Raw genomic sequence first — 13685 nt, forward strand, 5'->3', positions numbered from 1 at the left:
TTCATTTGCTGCGAGGAATGCCATGTATATTTTCATTAGGGAAGCGAAAAATAAAAACCCCTACAGCACCTGGTATTCCCAGGCAGTCTCCCAACCCAGTACTAATCAAGCCTCACCCTGCTTAGCTTCCGAGATCTGACGGGATCGGGCGCTTTCAAGGTAGTATGGCCGTAGGTGGAGATTGCTGTCTCATGATATCCTCTCATTCTTAAATCCATGAGCCTATATCTTGCTCCATGCATACACAGAGACTGAGAAAATGACAGGTGCACTCAAATGTACTATAGACGGAATTCTTGATGTCAGAATTCTATTTTGGAAGGTTGCATTGTGTTGAACTTTCTGAGGAAAAAACGATATATTTCTTTGCCACTGCGGGAAAAAAGTAGTAAAAAATGAAACATTTTCATTTGCTGCAAGGAATGCCATGTATATTTTCATTAGGGAAGCAAAAAATAAAAACACCCACAGCACCTGGTATTCCCAGGCAGTCTCCCAACCCAGTACTAATCAAGCCTCACCCTGCTTAGCTTCCGAGATCTGACGGGATCGGGCGCTTTCAAGGTAGTATGGCCGTAGGTGGAGATTGCTGTCTCATGATATCCTCTCATTCTTAAATCCATGAGCCTATATCTTGCTCCATGCATACACAGAGACTGAGAAAATGACAGGTGCACTCAAATGTACTATAGACGGAATTCTTGATGTCAGAATTCTATTTTGGAAGGTTGCATTGTGTTGAACTTTCAGAGGAAAAAACGATATATTTCTTTGCCACTGCGGGAAAAAAGTAGCAAGAAATGAAACATTTTCATTTGCTGCGAGGAATGCCATGTATATTTTCATTAGGGAAGCGAAAAATAAAAACCCCTACAGCACCTGGTATTCCCAGGCAGTCTCCCAACCCAGTACTAATCAAGCCTCACCCTGCTTAGCTTCCGAGATCTGACGGGATCGGGCGCTGTCAAGGTAGTATGGCCGTAGGTGGAGATTGCTGTCTCATGATATCCTCTCATTCTTAAATCCATGAGCCTATATCTTGCTCCATGCATACACAGAGACTGAGAAAATGACAGGTGCACTCAAATGTACTATAGACGGAATTCTTGATGTCAGAATTCTATTTTGGAAGGTTGCATTGTGTTGAACTTTCAGAGGAAAAAACGATATATTTCTTTGCCACTGCGGGAAAAAAGTAGCAAGAAATGAAACATTTTCATTTGCTGCGAGGAATGCCATGTATATTTTCATTAGGGAAGCGAAAAATAAAAACCCCTACAGCACCTGGTATTCCCAGGCAGTCTCCCAACCCAGTACTAATCAAGCCTCACCCTGCTTAGCTTCCGAGATCTGACGGGATCGGGCGCTGTCAAGTTAGTATGGCCGTAGGTGGAGATTGCTGTCTCATGATATCCTCTCATTCTTAAATCCATGAGCCTATATCTTGCTCCATGCATACACAGAGACTGAGAAAATGACAGGTGCACTCAAATGTACTATAGACGGAATTCTTGATGTCAGAATTCTATTTTGGAAGGTTGCATTGTGTTGAACTTTCAGAGGAAAAAACGATAGATTTCTTTGCCACTGCGGGAAAAAAGTAGTAAAAAATTTCAGAGGTGCCGATATTCAACCTCCTCCTGTTTGGATTTGAACTCACTATCTCTTCCAAGTATCAGCTTGAACACTGCACACCCCAACTCTGTGAGCCACAAGCTCACCATATAACATGCTGAGTGATCTGAGGCCTGTATGATATATTTCTAAATGACATGGGAGGCATAAGTGTATTATTGTGACCGTTAAAAAAATACATTCTTGAAGAATTACCTTAAATGGAGAAATTAAATCAGAGACTGAGAAAATGACAGGTGCACTCAAATATACTATAGACGGAATTCTTGATGTCAGAATTCTATTTTGGAAGGTTGCATTGTGTTGAACTTTCAGAGGAAAAAACAATATATTTCTTTGCCACTCCGGGAAAAAAGTAGCAAGAAATGAAACATTTTCATTTGCTGCGAGGAATGCCATGTATATTTTCATTAGGGAAGCGAAAAATAAAAACCCCTACAGCACCTGGTATTCCCAGGCAGTCTCCCAACCCAGTACTAATCAAGCCTCACCCTGCTTAGCTTCCGAGATCTGACGGGATCGGGCGCTTTCAAGGTAGTATGGCCGTAGGTGGAGATTGCTGTCTCATGATATCCTCTCATTCTTAAATCCATGAGCCTATATCTTGCTCCATGCATACACAGAGACTGAGAAAATGACAGGTGCACTCAAATGTACTATAGACGGAATTCTTGATGTCAGAATTCTATTTTGGAAGGTTGCATTGTGTTGAACTTTCAGAGGAAAAAACGATATATTTCTTTGCCACTGCGGGAAAAAAGTAGCAAGAAATGAAACATTTTCATTTGCTGCGAGGAATGCCATGTATATTTTCATTAGGGAAGCGAAAAATAAAAACCCCTACAGCACCTGGTATTCCCAGGCAGTCTCCCAACCCAGTACTAATCAAGCCTCACCCTGCTTAGCTTCCGAGATCTGACGGGATCGGGCGCTTTCAAGGTAGTATGGCCGTAGGTGGAGATTGCTGTCTCATGATATCCTCTCATTCTTAAATCCATGAGCCTATATCTTGCTCCATGCATACACAGAGACTGAGAAAATGACAGGTGCACTCAAATGTACTATAGACGGAATTCTTGATGTCAGAATTCTATTTTGGAAGGTTGCATTGTGTTGAACTTTCAGAGGAAAAAACGATATATTTCTTTGCCACTGCGGGAAAAAAGTAGCAAGAAATGAAACATTTTCATTTGCTGCGAGGAATGCCATGTATATTTTCATTAGGGAAGCGAAAAATAAAAACCCCTACAGCACCTGGTATTCCCAGGCAGTCTCCCAACCCAGTACTAATCAAGCCTCACCCTGCTTAGCTTCCGAGATCTGACGGGATCGGGCGCTGTCAAGGTAGTATGGCCGTAGGTGGAGATTGCTGTCTCATGATATCCTCTCATTCTTAAATCCATGAGCCTATATCTTGCTCCATGCATACACAGAGACTGAGAAAATGACAGGTGCACTCAAATGTACTATAGACGGAATTCTTGATGTCAGAATTCTATTTTGGAAGGTTGCATTGTGTTGAACTTTCAGAGGAAAAAACGATATATTTCTTTGCCACTGCGGGAAAAAAGTAGCAAGAAATGAAACATTTTCATTTGCTGCGAGGAATGCCATGTATATTTTCATTAGGGAAGCGAAAAATAAAAACCCCTACAGCACCTGGTATTCCCAGGCAGTCTCCCAACCCAGTACTAATCAAGCCTCACCCTGCTTAGCTTCCGAGATCTGACGGGATCGGGCGCTGTCAAGGTAGTATGGCCGTAGGTGGAGATTGCTGTCTCATGATATCCTCTCATTCTTAAATCCATGAGCCTATATCTTGCTCCATGCATACACCTAGACTGAGAAAATGACAGGTGCACTCAAATGTACTATAGACGGAATTCTTGATGTCAGAATTCTATTTTGGAAGGTTGCATTGTGTTGAACTTTCAGAGGAAAAAACGATAGATTTCTTTGCCACTGCGGGAAAAAAGTAGCAAGAAATGAAACATTTTCATTTGCTGCGAGGAATGCCATGTATATTTTCATTAGGGAAGCGAAAAATAAAAACCCCTACAGCACCTGGTATTCCCAGGCAGTCTCCCAACCCAGTACTAATCAAGCCTCACCCTGCTTAGCTTCCGAGATCTGACGGGATCGGGCGCTGTCAAGGTAGTATGGCCGTAGGTGGAGATTGCTGTCTCATGATATCCTCTCATTCTTAAATCCATGAGCCTATATCTTGCTCCATGCATACACAGAGACTGAGAAAATGACAGGTGCACTCAAATGTACTATAGACGGAATTCTTGATGTCAGAATTCTATTTTGGAAGGTTGCATTGTGTTGAACTTTCAGAGGAAAAAACGATAGATTTCTTTGCCACTGCGGGAAAAAAGTAGTAAAAATTTTCAGAGGTGCCTATATTCAACCTCCTCCTGTTTGGATTTGAACTCACTATCTCTTCCAAGTATCAGCTTGAACACTGCACACCCCAACTCTGTGAGCCACAAGCTCACCATATAACATGCTGAGTGTTCTGAGGCCTGTATGATATATTTCTAAATGACATGGGAGGCATAAGTGTATTATTGTGACCGTTAAAAAAATACATTCTTGAAGAATTACCTTAAATGGAGAAATTAAATCAGAGACTGAGAAAATGACAGGTGCACTCAAATATACTATAGACGGAATTCTTGATGTCAGAATTCTATTTTGGAAGGTTGCATTGTGTTGAACTTTCAGAGGAAAAAACAATATATTTCTTTGCCACTCCGGGAAAAAAGTAGCAAGAAATGAAACATTTTCATTTGCTGCGAGGAATGCCATGTATATTTTCATTAGGGAAGCGAAAAATAAAAACCCCTACAGCACCTGGTATTCCCAGGCAGTCTCCCAACCCAGTACTAATCAAGCCTCACCCTGCTTAGCTTCCGAGATCTGACGGGATCGGGCGCTTTCAAGGTAGTATGGCCGTAGGTGGAGATTGCTGTCTCATGATATCCTCTCATTCTTAAATCCATGAGCCTATATCTTGCTCCATGCATACACAGAGACTGAGAAAATGACAGGTGCACTCAAATGTACTATAGACGGAATTCTTGATGTCAGAATTCTATTTTGGAAGGTTGCATTGTGTTGAACTTTCTGAGGAAAAAACGATATATTTCTTTGCCACTGCGGGAAAAAAGTAGTAAAAAATGAAACATTTTCATTTGCTGCAAGGAATGCCATGTATATTTTCATTAGGGAAGCAAAAAATAAAAACACCCACAGCACCTGGTATTCCCAGGCAGTCTCCCAACCCAGTACTAATCAAGCCTCACCCTGCTTAGCTTCCGAGATCTGACGGGATCGGGCGCTTTCAAGGTAGTATGGCCGTAGGTGGAGATTGCTGTCTCATGATATCCTCTCATTCTTAAATCCATGAGCCTATATCTTGCTCCATGCATACACAGAGACTGAGAAAATGACAGGTGCACTCAAATGTACTATAGACGGAATTCTTGATGTCAGAATTCTATTTTGGAAGGTTGCATTGTGTTGAACTTTCAGAGGAAAAAACGATATATTTCTTTGCCACTGCGGGAAAAAAGTAGCAAGAAATGAAACATTTTCATTTGCTGCGAGGAATGCCATGTATATTTTCATTAGGGAAGCGAAAAATAAAAACCCCTACAGCACCTGGTATTCCCAGGCAGTCTCCCAACCCAGTACTAATCAAGCCTCACCCTGCTTAGCTTCCGAGATCTGACGGGATCGGGCGCTGTCAAGGTAGTATGGCCGTAGGTGGAGATTGCTGTCTCATGATATCCTCTCATTCTTAAATCCATGAGCCTATATCTTGCTCCATGCATACACAGAGACTGAGAAAATGACAGGTGCACTCAAATGTACTATAGACGGAATTCTTGATGTCAGAATTCTATTTTGGAAGGTTGCATTGTGTTGAACTTTCAGAGGAAAAAACGATAGATTTCTTTGCCACTGCGGGAAAAAAGTAGCAAGAAATGAAACATTTTCATTTGCTGCGAGGAATGCCATGTATATTTTCATTAGGGAAGCGAAAAATAAAAACCCCTACAGCACCTGGTATTCCCAGGCAGTCTCCCAACCCAGTACTAATCAAGCCTCACCCTGCTTAGCTTCCGAGATCTGACGGGATCGGGCGCTGTCAAGGTAGTATGGCCGTAGGTGGAGGTTGCTGTCTCATGATATCCTCTCATTCTTAAATCCATGAGCCTATATCTTGCTCCATGCATACACAGAGACTGAGAAAATGACAGGTGCACTCAAATGTACTATAGACGGAATTCTTGATGTCAGAATTCTATTTTGGAAGGTTGCATTGTGTTGAACTTTCAGAGGAAAAAACGATAGATTTCTTTGCCACTGCGGGAAAAAAGTAGTAAAAAATTTCAGAGGTGCCTATATTCAACCTCCTCCTGTTTGGATTTGAACTCACTATCTCTTCCAAGTATCAGCTTGAACACTGCACACCCCAACTCTGTGAGCCACAAGCTCACCATATAACATGCTGAGTGTTCTGAGGCCTGTATGATATATTTCTAAATGACATGGGAGGCATAAGTGTATTATTGTGACCGTTAAAAAAATACATTCTTGAAGAATTACCTTAAATGGAGAAATTAAATCAGAGACTGAGAAAATGACAGGTGCACTCAAATATACTATAGACGGAATTCTTGATGTCAGAATTCTATTTTGGAAGGTTGCATTGTGTTGAACTTTCAGAGGAAAAAACAATATATTTCTTTGCCACTCCGGGAAAAAAGTAGCAAGAAATGAAACATTTTCATTTGCTGCGAGGAATGCCATGTATATTTTCATTAGGGAAGCGAAAAATAAAAACCCCTACAGCACCTGGTATTCCCAGGCAGTCTCCCAACCCAGTACTAATCAAGCCTCACCCTGCTTAGCTTCCGAGATCTGACGGGATCGGGCGCTTTCAAGGTAGTATGGCCGTAGGTGGAGATTGCTGTCTCATGATATCCTCTCATTCTTAAATCCATGAGCCTATATCTTGCTCCATGCATACACAGAGACTGAGAAAATGACAGGTGCACTCAAATGTACTATAGACGGAATTCTTGATGTCAGAATTCTATTTTGGAAGGTTGCATTGTGTTGAACTTTCTGAGGAAAAAACGATATATTTCTTTGCCACTGCGGGAAAAAAGTAGTAAAAAATGAAACATTTTCATTTGCTGCAAGGAATGCCATGTATATTTTCATTAGGGAAGCAAAAAATAAAAACACCCACAGCACCTGGTATTCCCAGGCAGTCTCCCAACCCAGTACTAATCAAGCCTCACCCTGCTTAGCTTCCGAGATCTGACGGGATCGGGCGCTTTCAAGGTAGTATGGCCGTAGGTGGAGATTGCTGTCTCATGATATCCTCTCATTCTTAAATCCATGAGCCTATATCTTGCTCCATGCATACACAGAGACTGAGAAAATGACAGGTGCACTCAAATGTACTATAGACGGAATTCTTGATGTCAGAATTCTATTTTGGAAGGTTGCATTGTGTTGAACTTTCAGAGGAAAAAACGATATATTTCTTTGCCACTGCGGGAAAAAAGTAGCAAGAAATGAAACATTTTCATTTGCTGCGAGGAATGCCATGTATATTTTCATTAGGGAAGCGAAAAATAAAAACCCCTACAGCACCTGGTATTCCCAGGCAGTCTCCCAACCCAGTACTAATCAAGCCTCACCCTGCTTAGCTTCCGAGATCTGACGGGATCGGGCGCTGTCAAGGTAGTATGGCCGTAGGTGGAGATTGCTGTCTCATGATATCCTCTCATTCTTAAATCCATGAGCCTATATCTTGCTCCATGCATACACAGAGACTGAGAAAATGACAGGTGCACTCAAATGTACTATAGACGGAATTCTTGATGTCAGAATTCTATTTTGGAAGGTTGCATTGTGTTGAACTTTCAGAGGAAAAAACGATAGATTTCTTTGCCACTGCGGGAAAAAAGTAGCAAGAAATGAAACATTTTCATTTGCTGCGAGGAATGCCATGTATATTTTCATTAGGGAAGCGAAAAATAAAAACCCCTACAGCACCTGGTATTCCCAGGCAGTCTCCCAACCCAGTACTAATCAAGCCTCACCCTGCTTAGCTTCCGAGATCTGACGGGATCGGGCGCTGTCAAGGTAGTATGGCCGTAGGTGGAGGTTGCTGTCTCATGATATCCTCTCATTCTTAAATCCATGAGCCTATATCTTGCTCCATGCATACACAGAGACTGAGAAAATGACAGGTGCACTCAAATGTACTATAGACGGAATTCTTGATGTCAGAATTCTATTTTGGAAGGTTGCATTGTGTTGAACTTTCAGAGGAAAAAACGATATATTTCTTTGCCACTGCGGGAAAAAAGTAGCAAGAAATGAAACATTTTCATTTGCTGCGAGGAATGCCATGTATATTTTCATTAGGGAAGCGAAAAATAAAAACCCCTACAGCACCTGGTATTCCCAGGCAGTCTCCCAACCCAGTACTAATCAAGCCTCACCCTGCTTAGCTTCCGAGATCTGACGGGATCGGGCGCTGTCAAGGTAGTATGGCCGTAGGTGGAGATTGCTGTCTCATGATATCCTCTCATTCTTAAATCCATGAGCCTATATCTTGCTCCATGCATACACAGAGACTGAGAAAATGACAGGTGCACTCAAATGTACTATAGACGGAATTCTTGATGTCAGAATTCTATTTTGGAAGGTTGCATTGTGTTGAACTTTCAGAGGAAAAAACGATAGATTTCTTTGCCACTGCGGGAAAAAAGTAGCAAGAAATGAAACATTTTCATTTGCTGCGAGGAATGCCATGTATATTTTCATTAGGGAAGCGAAAAATAAAAACCCCTACAGCACCTGGTATTCCCAGGCAGTCTCCCAACCCAGTACTAATCAAGCCTCACCCTGCTTAGCTTCCGAGATCTGACGGGATCGGGCGCTGTCAAGGTAGTATGGCCGTAGGTGGAGGTTGCTGTCTCATGATATCCTCTCATTCTTAAATCCATGAGCCTATATCTTGCTCCATGCATACACAGAGACTGAGAAAATGACAGGTGCACTCAAATGTACTATAGACGGAATTCTTGATGTCAGAATTCTATTTTGGAAGGTTGCATTGTGTTGAACTTTCAGAGGAAAAAACGATATATTTCTTTGCCACTGCGGGAAAAAAGTAGCAAGAAATGAAACATTTTCATTTGCTGCGAGGAATGCCATGTATATTTTCATTAGGGAAGCGAAAAATAAAAACCCCTACAGCACCTGGTATTCCCAGGCAGTCTCCCAACCCAGTACTAATCAAGCCTCACCCTGCTTAGCTTCCGAGATCTGACGGGATCGGGCGCTGTCAAGGTAGTATGGCCGTAGGTGGAGATTGCTGTCTCATGATATCCTCTCATTCTTAAATCCATGAGCCTATATCTTGCTCCATGCATACACAGAGACTGAGAAAATGACAGGTGCACTCAAATGTACTATAGACGGAATTCTTGATGTCAGAATTCTATTTTGGAAGGTTGCATTGTGTTGAACTTTCAGAGGAAAAAACGATAGATTTCTTTGCCACTGCGGGAAAAAAGTAGCAAGAAATGAAACATTTTCATTTGCTGCGAGGAATGCCATGTATATTTTCATTAGGGAAGCGAAAAATAAAAACCCCTACAGCACCTGGTATTCCCAGGCAGTCTCCCAACCCAGTACTAATCAAGCCTCACCCTGCTTAGCTTCCGAGATCTGACGGGATCGGGCGCTGTCAAGGTAGTATGGCCGTAGGTGGAGGTTGCTGTCTCATGATATCCTCTCATTCTTAAATCCATGAGCCTATATCTTGCTCCATGCATACACAGAGACTGAGAAAATGACAGGTGCACTCAAATGTACTATAGACGGAATTCTTGATGTCAGAATTCTATTTTGGAAGGTTGCATTGTGTTGAACTTTCAGAGGAAAAAACGATAGATTTCTTTGCCACTGCGGGAAAAAAGTAGTAAAAAATTTCAGAGGTGCCTATATTCAACCTCCTCCTGTTTGGATTTGAACTCACTATCTCTTCCAAGTATCAGCTTGAACACTGCACACCCCAACTCTGTGAGCCACAAGCTCACCATATAACATGCTGAGTGTTCTGAGGCCTGTATGATATATTTCTAAATGACATGGGAGGCATAAGTGTATTATTGTGACCGTTAAAAAAATACATTCTTGAAGAATTACCTTAAATGGAGAAATTAAATCAGAGACTGAGAAAATGACAGGTGCACTCAAATATACTATAGACGGAATTCTTGATGTCAGAATTCTATTTTGGAAGGTTGCATTGTGTTGAACTTTCAGAGGAAAAAACAATATATTTCTTTGCCACTCCGGGAAAAAAGTAGCAAGAAATGAAACATTTTCATTTGCTGCGAGGAATGCCATGTATATTTTCATTAGGGAAGCGAAAAATAAAAACCCCTACAGCACCTGGTATTCCCAGGCAGTCTCCCAACCCAGTACTAATCAAGCCTCACCCTGCTTAGCTTCCGAGATCTGACGGGATCGGGCGCTTTCAAGGTAGTATGGCCGTAGGTGGAGATTGCTGTCTCATGATATCCTCTCATTCTTAAATCCATGAGCCTATATCTTGCTCCATGCATACACAGAGACTGAGAAAATGACAGGTGCACTCAAATGTACTATAGACGGAATTCTTGATGTCAGAATTCTATTTTGGAAGGTTGCATTGTGTTGAACTTTCTGAGGAAAAAACGATATATTTCTTTGCCACTGCGGGAAAAAAGTAGTAAAAAATGAAACATTTTCATTTGCTGCAAGGAATGCCATGTATATTTTCATTAGGGAAGCAAAAAATAAAAACACCCACAGCACCTGGTATTCCCAGGCAGTCTCCCAACCCAGTACTAATCAAGCCTCACCCTGCTTAGCTTCCGAGATCTGACGGGATCGGGCGCTTTCAAGGTAGTATGGCCGTAGGTGGAGATTGCTGTCTCATGATATCCTCTCATTCTTAAATCCATGAGCCTATATCTTGCTCCATGCATACACAGAGACTGAGAAAATGACAGGTGCACTCAAATGTACTATAGACGGAATTCTTGATGTCAGAATTCTATTTTGGAAGGTTGCATTGTGTTGAACTTTCAGAGGAAAAAACGATATATTTCTTTGCCACTGCGGGAAAAAAGTAGCAAGAAATGAAACATTTTCATTTGCTGCGAGGAATGCCATGTATATTTTCATTAGGGAAGCGAAAAATAAAAACCCCTACAGCACCTGGTATTCCCAGGCAGTCTCCCAACCCAGTACTAATCAAGCCTCACCCTGCTTAGCTTCCGAGATCTGACGGGATCGGGCGCTGTCAAGGTAGTATGGCCGTAGGTGGAGATTGCTGTCTCATGATATCCTCTCATTCTTAAATCCATGAGCCTATATCTTGCTCCATGCATACACAGAGACTGAGAAAATGACAGGTGCACTCAAATGTACTATAGACGGAATTCTTGATGTCAGAATTCTATTTTGGAAGGTTGCATTGTGTTGAACTTTCAGAGGAAAAAACGATAGATTTCTTTGCCACTGCGGGAAAAAAGTAGCAAGAAATGAAACATTTTCATTTGCTGCGAGGAATGCCATGTATATTTTCATTAGGGAAGCGAAAAATAAAAACCCCTACAGCACCTGGTATTCCCAGGCAGTCTCCCAACCCAGTACTAATCAAGCCTCACCCTGCTTAGCTTCCGAGATCTGACGGGATCGGGCGCTGTCAAGGTAGTATGGCCGTAGGTGGAGGTTGCTGTCTCATGATATCCTCTCATTCTTAAATCCATGAGCCTATATCTTGCTCCATGCATACACAGAGACTGAGAAAATGACAGGTGCACTCAAATGTACTATAGACGGAATTCTTGATGTCAGAATTCTATTTTGGAAGGTTGCATTGTGTTGAACTTTCAGAGGAAAAAACGATAGATTTCTTTGCCACTGCGGGAAAAAAGTAGTAAAAAATTTCAGAGGTGCCTATATTCAACCTCCTCCTGTTTGGATTTGAACTCACTATCTCTTCCAAGTATCAGCTTGAACACTGCACACCCCAACTCTGTGAGCCACAAGCTCACCATTTAACATGCTGAGTGTTCTGAGGCCTGTATGATATATTTCTAAATGACATGGGAGGCATAAGTGTATTATTGTGACCGTTAAAAAAATACATTCTTGAAGAATTACCTTAAATGGAGAAATTAAATCAGAGACTGAGAAAATGACAGGTGCACTCAAATATACTATAGACGGAATTCTTGATGTCAGAATTCTATTTTGGAAGGTTGCATTGTGTTGAACTTTCAGAGGAAAAAACAATATATTTCTTTGCCACTCCGGGAAAAAAGTAGCAAGAAATGAAACATTTTCATTTGCTGCGAGGAATGCCATGTATATTTTCATTAGGGAAGCGAAAAATAAAAACCCCTACAGCACCTGGTATTCCCAGGCAGTCTCCCAACCCAGTACTAATCAAGCCTCACCCTGCTTAGCTTCCGAGATCTGACGGGATCGGGCGCTTTCAAGGTAGTATGGCCGTAGGTGGAGATTGCTGTCTCATGATATCCTCTCATTCTTAAATCCATGAGCCTATATCTTGCTCCATGCATACACAGAGACTGAGAAAATGACAGGTGCACTCAAATGTACTATAGACGGAATTCTTGATGTCAGAATTCTATTTTGGAAGGTTGCATTGTGTTGAACTTTCTGAGGAAAAAACGATATATTTCTTTGCCACTGCGGGAAAAAAGTAGTAAAAAATGAAACATTTTCATTTGCTGCAAGGAATGCCATGTATATTTTCATTAGGGAAGCAAAAAATAAAAACACCCACAGCACCTGGTATTCCCAGGCAGTCTCCCAACCCAGTACTAATCAAGCCTCACCCTGCTTAGCTTCCGAGATCTGACGGGATCGGGCGCTTTCAAGGTAGTATGGCCGTAGGTGGAGATTGCTGTCTCATGATATCCTCTCATTCTTAAATCCATGAGCCTATATCTTGCTCCATGCATACACAGAGACTGAGAAAATGACAGGTGCACTCAAATGTACTATAGACGGAATTCTTGATGTCAGAATTCTATTTTGGAAGGTTGCATTGTGTTGAACTTTCAGAGGAAAAAACGATATATTTCTTTGCCACTGCGGGAAAAAAGTAGCAAGAAATGAAACATTTTCATTTGCTGCGAGGAATGCCATGTATATTTTCATTAGGGAAGCGAAAAATAAAAACCCCTACAGCACCTGGTATTCCCAGGCAGTCTCCCAACCCAGTACTAATCAAGCCTCACCCTGCTTAGCATCCGAGATCTGACGGGATCGGGCGCTTTCAAGGTAGTATGGCCGTAGGTGGAGATTGCTGTCTCATGATATCCTCTCATTCTTAAATCCATGAGCCTATATCTTGCTCCATGCATACACAGAGACTGAGAAAATGACAGGTGCACTCAAATGTACTATAGACGGAATTCTTGATGTCAGAATTCTATTTTGGAAGGTTGCATTGTGTTGAACTTTCAGAGGAAAAAACGATATATTTCTTTGCCACTGCGGGAAAAAAGTAGTAAAAAATGAAACATTTTCATTTGCTGCAAGGAATGCCATGTATATTTTCATTAGGGAAGCAAAAAATAAAAACACCCACAGCACCTGGTATTCCCAGGCAGTCTCCCAACCCAGTACTAATCAAGCCTCACCCTGCTTAGCTTCCGAGATCTGACGGGATCGGGCGCTTTCAAGGTAGTATGGCCGTAGGTGGAGATTGCTGTCTCATGATATCCTCTCATTCTTAAATCCATGAGCCTATATCTTGCTCCATGCATACACAGAGACTGAGAAAATGACAGGTGCACTCAAATGTACTATAGACGGAATTCTTGATGTCAGAATTCTATTTTGGAAGGTTGCATTGTGTTGAACTTTCAGAGGAAAAAACGATATATTTCTTTGCCACTGCGGGAAAAAAGTAGCAAGAA

At 41.7% G+C, this 13685-nt stretch overlaps 29 non-coding genes across 29 annotated transcripts; all 29 read right to left on the reverse strand.

Moving 5' to 3' along the window:
* Nucleotides 1–57: 57 nt before the first annotated feature.
* LOC142480957 (5S ribosomal RNA) lies at nucleotides 58–176 on the reverse strand. Its single transcript, XR_012795437.1, has one exon. It is a non-coding gene; the product is annotated as a 5S ribosomal RNA (ribosomal RNA).
* Nucleotides 177–462: 286 nt separating this feature from the next.
* Nucleotides 463–581, reverse strand: LOC142480670 (5S ribosomal RNA). The gene has a single exon (XR_012795163.1). It is a non-coding gene; the product is annotated as a 5S ribosomal RNA (ribosomal RNA).
* Nucleotides 582–867: 286 nt separating this feature from the next.
* LOC142479996 (5S ribosomal RNA) lies at nucleotides 868–986 on the reverse strand. The gene has a single exon (XR_012794658.1). It is a non-coding gene; the product is annotated as a 5S ribosomal RNA (ribosomal RNA).
* A 286-nt stretch (nucleotides 987–1272) lies between these two features.
* On the reverse strand, nucleotides 1273–1391 carry LOC142480380 (5S ribosomal RNA). Its single transcript, XR_012795028.1, has one exon. It is a non-coding gene; the product is annotated as a 5S ribosomal RNA (ribosomal RNA).
* Nucleotides 1392–2067: 676 nt separating this feature from the next.
* On the reverse strand, nucleotides 2068–2186 carry LOC142480958 (5S ribosomal RNA). The gene has a single exon (XR_012795438.1). It is a non-coding gene; the product is annotated as a 5S ribosomal RNA (ribosomal RNA).
* Nucleotides 2187–2472: 286 nt separating this feature from the next.
* LOC142480959 (5S ribosomal RNA) lies at nucleotides 2473–2591 on the reverse strand. The gene has a single exon (XR_012795439.1). It is a non-coding gene; the product is annotated as a 5S ribosomal RNA (ribosomal RNA).
* A 286-nt stretch (nucleotides 2592–2877) lies between these two features.
* LOC142479997 (5S ribosomal RNA) lies at nucleotides 2878–2996 on the reverse strand. The gene has a single exon (XR_012794659.1). It is a non-coding gene; the product is annotated as a 5S ribosomal RNA (ribosomal RNA).
* A 286-nt stretch (nucleotides 2997–3282) lies between these two features.
* LOC142479999 (5S ribosomal RNA) lies at nucleotides 3283–3401 on the reverse strand. The gene has a single exon (XR_012794661.1). It is a non-coding gene; the product is annotated as a 5S ribosomal RNA (ribosomal RNA).
* A 286-nt stretch (nucleotides 3402–3687) lies between these two features.
* LOC142480000 (5S ribosomal RNA) lies at nucleotides 3688–3806 on the reverse strand. Its single transcript, XR_012794662.1, has one exon. It is a non-coding gene; the product is annotated as a 5S ribosomal RNA (ribosomal RNA).
* A 676-nt stretch (nucleotides 3807–4482) lies between these two features.
* LOC142480961 (5S ribosomal RNA) lies at nucleotides 4483–4601 on the reverse strand. The gene has a single exon (XR_012795441.1). It is a non-coding gene; the product is annotated as a 5S ribosomal RNA (ribosomal RNA).
* Nucleotides 4602–4887: 286 nt separating this feature from the next.
* On the reverse strand, nucleotides 4888–5006 carry LOC142480671 (5S ribosomal RNA). Its single transcript, XR_012795164.1, has one exon. It is a non-coding gene; the product is annotated as a 5S ribosomal RNA (ribosomal RNA).
* Nucleotides 5007–5292: 286 nt separating this feature from the next.
* LOC142480001 (5S ribosomal RNA) lies at nucleotides 5293–5411 on the reverse strand. Its single transcript, XR_012794663.1, has one exon. It is a non-coding gene; the product is annotated as a 5S ribosomal RNA (ribosomal RNA).
* Nucleotides 5412–5697: 286 nt separating this feature from the next.
* Nucleotides 5698–5816, reverse strand: LOC142480002 (5S ribosomal RNA). Its single transcript, XR_012794664.1, has one exon. It is a non-coding gene; the product is annotated as a 5S ribosomal RNA (ribosomal RNA).
* A 676-nt stretch (nucleotides 5817–6492) lies between these two features.
* LOC142480962 (5S ribosomal RNA) lies at nucleotides 6493–6611 on the reverse strand. The gene has a single exon (XR_012795442.1). It is a non-coding gene; the product is annotated as a 5S ribosomal RNA (ribosomal RNA).
* Nucleotides 6612–6897: 286 nt separating this feature from the next.
* Nucleotides 6898–7016, reverse strand: LOC142480672 (5S ribosomal RNA). The gene has a single exon (XR_012795165.1). It is a non-coding gene; the product is annotated as a 5S ribosomal RNA (ribosomal RNA).
* A 286-nt stretch (nucleotides 7017–7302) lies between these two features.
* Nucleotides 7303–7421, reverse strand: LOC142480003 (5S ribosomal RNA). The gene has a single exon (XR_012794665.1). It is a non-coding gene; the product is annotated as a 5S ribosomal RNA (ribosomal RNA).
* Nucleotides 7422–7707: 286 nt separating this feature from the next.
* On the reverse strand, nucleotides 7708–7826 carry LOC142480004 (5S ribosomal RNA). Its single transcript, XR_012794666.1, has one exon. It is a non-coding gene; the product is annotated as a 5S ribosomal RNA (ribosomal RNA).
* A 286-nt stretch (nucleotides 7827–8112) lies between these two features.
* Nucleotides 8113–8231, reverse strand: LOC142480005 (5S ribosomal RNA). The gene has a single exon (XR_012794667.1). It is a non-coding gene; the product is annotated as a 5S ribosomal RNA (ribosomal RNA).
* A 286-nt stretch (nucleotides 8232–8517) lies between these two features.
* Nucleotides 8518–8636, reverse strand: LOC142480006 (5S ribosomal RNA). The gene has a single exon (XR_012794668.1). It is a non-coding gene; the product is annotated as a 5S ribosomal RNA (ribosomal RNA).
* A 286-nt stretch (nucleotides 8637–8922) lies between these two features.
* On the reverse strand, nucleotides 8923–9041 carry LOC142480007 (5S ribosomal RNA). Its single transcript, XR_012794669.1, has one exon. It is a non-coding gene; the product is annotated as a 5S ribosomal RNA (ribosomal RNA).
* Nucleotides 9042–9327: 286 nt separating this feature from the next.
* LOC142480008 (5S ribosomal RNA) lies at nucleotides 9328–9446 on the reverse strand. The gene has a single exon (XR_012794670.1). It is a non-coding gene; the product is annotated as a 5S ribosomal RNA (ribosomal RNA).
* A 676-nt stretch (nucleotides 9447–10122) lies between these two features.
* Nucleotides 10123–10241, reverse strand: LOC142480963 (5S ribosomal RNA). The gene has a single exon (XR_012795443.1). It is a non-coding gene; the product is annotated as a 5S ribosomal RNA (ribosomal RNA).
* Nucleotides 10242–10527: 286 nt separating this feature from the next.
* On the reverse strand, nucleotides 10528–10646 carry LOC142480673 (5S ribosomal RNA). The gene has a single exon (XR_012795166.1). It is a non-coding gene; the product is annotated as a 5S ribosomal RNA (ribosomal RNA).
* Nucleotides 10647–10932: 286 nt separating this feature from the next.
* Nucleotides 10933–11051, reverse strand: LOC142480010 (5S ribosomal RNA). Its single transcript, XR_012794672.1, has one exon. It is a non-coding gene; the product is annotated as a 5S ribosomal RNA (ribosomal RNA).
* A 286-nt stretch (nucleotides 11052–11337) lies between these two features.
* Nucleotides 11338–11456, reverse strand: LOC142480011 (5S ribosomal RNA). The gene has a single exon (XR_012794673.1). It is a non-coding gene; the product is annotated as a 5S ribosomal RNA (ribosomal RNA).
* A 676-nt stretch (nucleotides 11457–12132) lies between these two features.
* On the reverse strand, nucleotides 12133–12251 carry LOC142480964 (5S ribosomal RNA). The gene has a single exon (XR_012795444.1). It is a non-coding gene; the product is annotated as a 5S ribosomal RNA (ribosomal RNA).
* Nucleotides 12252–12537: 286 nt separating this feature from the next.
* LOC142480674 (5S ribosomal RNA) lies at nucleotides 12538–12656 on the reverse strand. The gene has a single exon (XR_012795167.1). It is a non-coding gene; the product is annotated as a 5S ribosomal RNA (ribosomal RNA).
* Nucleotides 12657–12942: 286 nt separating this feature from the next.
* On the reverse strand, nucleotides 12943–13061 carry LOC142480207 (5S ribosomal RNA). Its single transcript, XR_012794862.1, has one exon. It is a non-coding gene; the product is annotated as a 5S ribosomal RNA (ribosomal RNA).
* A 286-nt stretch (nucleotides 13062–13347) lies between these two features.
* LOC142480675 (5S ribosomal RNA) lies at nucleotides 13348–13466 on the reverse strand. The gene has a single exon (XR_012795168.1). It is a non-coding gene; the product is annotated as a 5S ribosomal RNA (ribosomal RNA).
* Nucleotides 13467–13685: the final 219 nt, after the last annotated feature.

Source organism: Ascaphus truei, unplaced genomic scaffold (genome assembly GCF_040206685.1).
Source record: "Ascaphus truei isolate aAscTru1 unplaced genomic scaffold, aAscTru1.hap1 HAP1_SCAFFOLD_242, whole genome shotgun sequence".
Lineage (NCBI taxonomy): Eukaryota > Metazoa > Chordata > Amphibia > Anura > Ascaphidae > Ascaphus > Ascaphus truei.